At 23.4% G+C, this 5,917-nt stretch overlaps 1 long non-coding RNA gene across 1 annotated transcript; it reads left to right on the top strand.

Annotated features, from left to right (window-relative positions):
• The first annotated feature begins 2,662 nt into the window (after positions 1 to 2,662).
• On the top strand, positions 2,663 to 3,246 carry LOC136078964 (uncharacterized). Its single transcript, XR_010637823.1, has 2 exons — positions 2,663 to 2,803; positions 2,879 to 3,246. It is a non-coding gene; the product is annotated as an uncharacterized LOC136078964 (long non-coding RNA).
• The last annotated feature ends 2,671 nt before the right edge of the window (positions 3,247 to 5,917 follow it).

Below are 5,917 nucleotides of genomic sequence, written 5' to 3'. Positions count from 1 at the left end.
TGTTTAAAACTCCCGAAAACACTAAGAATAACAGGGGTCAAGAATAAGGTTTTGATTCCGTGAAATTTACTACTATATTTTACCAAAAAACCAGTTTGGATTTTAAGTTTTTAGTGATGGTTTTTCAGTTACAAAAATGGAGTATTAAATTATCGAATGTTTTCGCAACGAATGTGAAACCATTACTGAAAGCACGCGATTATTCAAATTTATTGCATTTTTATTATTCGGAAGGTTTTAGAGTGTGTAACAAGAACATTCAGGAAAACATTTGTCGAGAAAATTTATATGTTAAATAAATTCAGTTTTTGTTAAGTATTAGCATGTATATATATATATATATATATATATATATATATATATATATATGTGCATATAAATAAATATATATATATATATTTATATATATATATATATATATATATATATATATATACATATAAATATATATATGCACATATATATATATATATACATATAAATATATATATGCACATATATATATATTTATATATATATATATATATATATATATATATATATATATACACACACACAAACACACACACATATATAAATATACACGTGTGTATATATATGTGTATAAATATATAGACATATATATACACACGTGTATCTATATACACAAACTTGTGTATCTATAGAATTTATACAATGTATATTTTATATATGTATGTACAATACATATATAAGATATGTATGTGTTTATTTATGTATTCATATGTATATGTGTGTATGTAAAAGTCTATATATTATGTATGTAGGTATAAATATATATGTATATATATATATATATATAAATATATATATATATATATATATATATATATATATATGTATATATATATATATATATACTTATATATACTTATATACATATATACATACATACACTTATAAATAAATGTATATGTTATGTATACGTAATATGTACACATATACACACATATGTGTGTTTATTTCGGCGTATGTATATTTGTGTGTATTTGTATCTGTATATGTGTGTTTATTTCTGCGATGAATATATATATATATATGTATATATATATATATATATATATATATATATATATATATATATATATATATATATATATTTATATATATATATATATATAAAATACATTTTTTGTGTTAATAGTATTATTGTTTTTACTATTAGTATTATTATTATTTATATATGTTTGAAAAATACTAGTGTTGTTCCTATATAAAGGTGTGTGTACTAAATGCTATAGGATATCCTATTAATGATAAATATTTAACAAAAATGAAAAGAACAAGTTCAGCATAGTGGAAAGAATATATGAAAAAATATCGATCAGTTTTAGCTGGAAATTTATTACCTGTATGTTTAAATTTGTCTTCGAGCTTTAAGGCTGCACCAATATACTACCTATGCTTCAATAAACTTACTCTACCAATATTGACAGCAAAATCTAGTAATACTTTGTTGCAAAATACTGTTCGTAAGTAACTTTACTTATCTGTAAATCAATTGTTTATATTTGAAATTTATTATGTAAATATTAAATTAATTTTTAATTGTTTAAGAAGATACAAAAATAAGTCAGCAGTATAAAAAATATGGCATGATCCGAAGCCAGCAAGAAAATTTCTTGCATAGTCTATCTGATTGCAGAAATGATATTTTTTTTGCTGATAAAGGTAAGGGTGAACTTTTTTTGTTTTGTTTGTGTGTATATATATATATATATATATATATATATATATATATATATATATATATATATATATATATATATATATATATATATATATATATATATATATATATATAACATTTTTAAACCAGAATATGTGGGTTTTAATAAGCTACAAAACATAAATTGAAAAGATTCTACAATAAGTCTTCTACTTACTTATAGTTTACTAAAATAATCTTACTAATTCTACTAAAAGTCAACTACTAAGTTTTTCACATGTTTAACAAAAAAGAAAATGAGAAAAAATATTAATGGTGGTACAACTATTAATGAAAATACTTGTATTGAAACTCTAGTTATTAATCTTTAACTTCAAAAAATTTAAAATGACACTAATATTTCTGGTAAATTTTGTTTTTGCAAATTTTATCTTTTAAGAGTTTTACTTTTATCACATAATCTAGATGAAGACAATATATCTATAGAAGACTTCAGAAACGTAATGAAGATAATAATATTAATGTTGATTAAGGTAGCTGACTATTAATAAACAGGGGGCATGTATGCATTTGGTTTTTTTAAATATTATGTGTAACTTATGTTTGTATTTATTACCTATATTTGAGTGTATATTAGTCTAATTTATCTTAAAACAGGATATTTGCACTTTAACAAGCAACAAAACCTAAATGAAATGGTTTCGAATCAACCTTTAAAGGTTTCTATATTTATAAGCAAAAATCAACTAAGAGAGGATTTACATCCTGGTACAAATGCTAATGAAAATACTTGTGAATACTCGGGCTTCTGGGTCTTTCCAAAGTAATAAATTATTTGCATTTAATTTAAGAGTTTATAATATTTAAAAAGTACAATAGTATATTTAATGAATTATGTTTTTAAAGGGGTTTCATAAATTCTTTAAGGGCGTCTCTTATTTAGGTTGAAGTAGGTTGCTCTAAAAAACATTTGAAAAGAAGAATGAAGGGTCGATTCCGTTTAAATGTACATACACAAACAAACGTGATTAATAAGGAAAAAAGCAATTTTACTCTTCCATCGAATCATCACCCTGGTTTTTCCAAACAGCATTTTTTTATAGAGCATTTACTTAGGTACGATACAAAACAATAGACTAAGATAATCATTTATTTTGTTATTAATTATAAAACTCGTTTTTTTTTAAATAGATTAAGGCGAATCATCAAAAACCATTACCAATACAGATCGACCAAAAAATCAGACAAACGAAACCTCTCCCATGGATGATGCCATGTTTTAGCGTAAAATGATTGTGTCACACCATTACATAAAAAGAAATTTGGGCTACTGCAATAGTTTTTAGATAAAGATTTGAATGAAATTAAACTTGAACAGGTTACCTCAATTGAGGAATTAGTAAAGTTCGAGACCCGACTTTTAAGAAAAATTAAAAAGAACATTCGATGCTACTGTAATTGTTTGTAAAAATGCGAAAGCGTATTGTTATACGATTTTAGATTTTATAATGACGGAAGAGGCGATCAATCGAAATTAAATATTATGTATGGTAACCATGTGCCAAGCGTCTTTTATTAGCTTATTTTTAATGATTTGGTTTTTTATTTCTTTGTTTATTTTTTCTTCGTAATATTATTGTAAAATAAATTACCTTAAAAAACAAAAATAATACAACAAAATTGTCGTAAATATAATGTAGTATATATAAAAAAAGGTTTACATGTTTAAAGCTATAAACGTGTCTAACAAAACCTGCGTATTTTTGGTTTATCATTAAACCGTGCTGAACAGCTGTTAGTTCAGGCATAAGTTTAGAAAACTTATGCCTGAACTAACTTAAGGCATTAAATAAAGTTTCCGTTTGGAAACTTTAATTAATGCCATAAGTCCGTTTTAAACTATAAAAAACACGAATTTAAAACCTCTTAAAACACGAGTTCAAAACCTCAAAAACACGTATTTAAAACATAAAAAAACTCCTGTTGGAAACCTCAGAAAATATGTGTTAAACTCCAGTTAAACTTTCCGTGAAACGCACGTGTTTTTGGTTTACGCCTGGATTGTAACAAACACGAGTTTATACGGGTATTAATTCCGAGATTAAAACCAGATGTGCCGTCTGGGTATATACATACGCACTTGTGTATCTATATATTTTATACAATGTATATTTTATATATGTATGCATAAAACATATATAAAATATGTATGTGTTTATTTATGTATTCATATGTAGATATGTGTGTATGTATAAGTCTATATATTATGTATGTATGTTACATACATACATAATATATAGACTATATAAATATATATATATATATATATATATATATATATATATATATATATATATATATATATATATATATATATATATATGTATATACATATATACATACATACACACTTATAAGTAAATGTATATGTTATGTATACGTAATATATACACATATACACACATTTGTGTGTTTATTTCGGCGTATGTATATTTGTGTGTATTTGTATCTGTATATGTGTGTTAATTTCTGCGATGAATATATAAACATATATATATATATATATATATATATATATATATATATATATATATATATATATATATATATATATATATATATATATATATATATATACATAAAATACATTTTTTGGGTTAACAGTATTATTGTTATTACTATTACTATTGTTATTATTGTTATGTTTAAAATATACTAGTGTTGTTCTTATATAAATGTGTGTGTACGAAATGCTATAGGATATCCTAATAATAATAATTATTTAACAAAAATGAAAAGATCAAGTTCAGCATAGAAGAAAGATTATATGAAAAAATATCGATCAGCCTAAGCTAGAAATTTATTTCCTGAATGTTTAAATTTGTCTTCGAGTTGCGAGGCTGCACCAATATACTACCTATGCTTCATCGAATAAACTTTCTCTACCAATATTGACAGCAAAATCTAGTAATACTTTGTTGCAAAATACTGTCCGTAAGTAACTTTACTTATCTGTAAATCAATTGTTTATATTTGAAAATTATTATGTAATTGTTAAAATAAGTTTTAGTTGTTTAAGAAGATACGAAAATAAGTCGGCAGTATAAAAAATATGGCATGAGCCGAAGCCAGCAAGAAAATTTCTTGCATAGTCTATCTGATTGCAAAAGTGATTTTTTTTTTGCTGATAAAGGTAAGGGTCTATTATCAAGAAGACTATGGCTAGTGATATGCATTAGCACATATTGAGCTTTTTTTGTTTTGTTTGTGGGTATGTATATATATATATATATATATATATATATATATATTTATATATATATATATATATATATATATATAACATTTTCAAACCAGAATATGTAGGTTTTAATAAGCTACAAAACATAAATTGAAAAGATTCTACTATAAGTCTTCTACTTACTTATAGTTTACTAAAATAATCTTACTAATTCTACTAAAAGTCAACTACTAAGTTTTAAACATGTTCAACAAAAAAGAAAATGAGAAAAAATATTAATGGTGGTACAACTGTTAATGAAAATACTTGTATTGAAACTCTAGTTATTTATCTTTAACTTCAAAAAATTTAAAATGACACTAATATTTCTGGTAAATTTTGTTTTTGCAAATTTTATCTTTAAGGAGTTTTACTGTTATCACATAATCTAGATGAAGACAATATATTTATAGAAGACTTCAGAAACTTAATGAAGATAATATTATTAATGTTGATTAACGTAGGTGACTATTAATGAACAGGGGGCATGTGTGCATTTGGTTTTTTTAAATATAATGTATAACTTATATTTATTTTTATTACCTATATTTGAGTTTATATTAGTCTAATTTATCTTAAAACAGGATATTTGCACTTTAACAAGCAACAAAACCTAAGTGAGATGGTTTCGAATCAACCTTTAAAGATTTCTATATTTATAAGCAAAAGTCAATTAAAAGAGGATTTACATCCTGGTACAAATGCTAATTAAAATACTTGTGAATACTCGGGCTTCTGGGTCTTTCCAAAGTAATAAATTATTTGCATTTAATTTAAGAGTTTATAATATTTAAAAAGTACAATAGTATATTTAATGAATTATGTTTTTAAAGGGGTTTCATAAATTCTTTAAGGGCGTCTCTTATTTAGGTTGAAGTAGGTTGCTCTAAAAAACATTTGAAAAGAAGAATGAAGGGTCGATTCCGTTTAAATGTACATACACAAACAAA

This window comes from Hydra vulgaris, chromosome 04, assembly GCF_038396675.1.
Source record: "Hydra vulgaris chromosome 04, alternate assembly HydraT2T_AEP".
NCBI classification, from domain to species: Eukaryota; Metazoa; Cnidaria; class Hydrozoa; order Anthoathecata; family Hydridae; genus Hydra; species Hydra vulgaris.
This window is presented reverse-complemented; position numbering and strand designations above follow the sequence as displayed.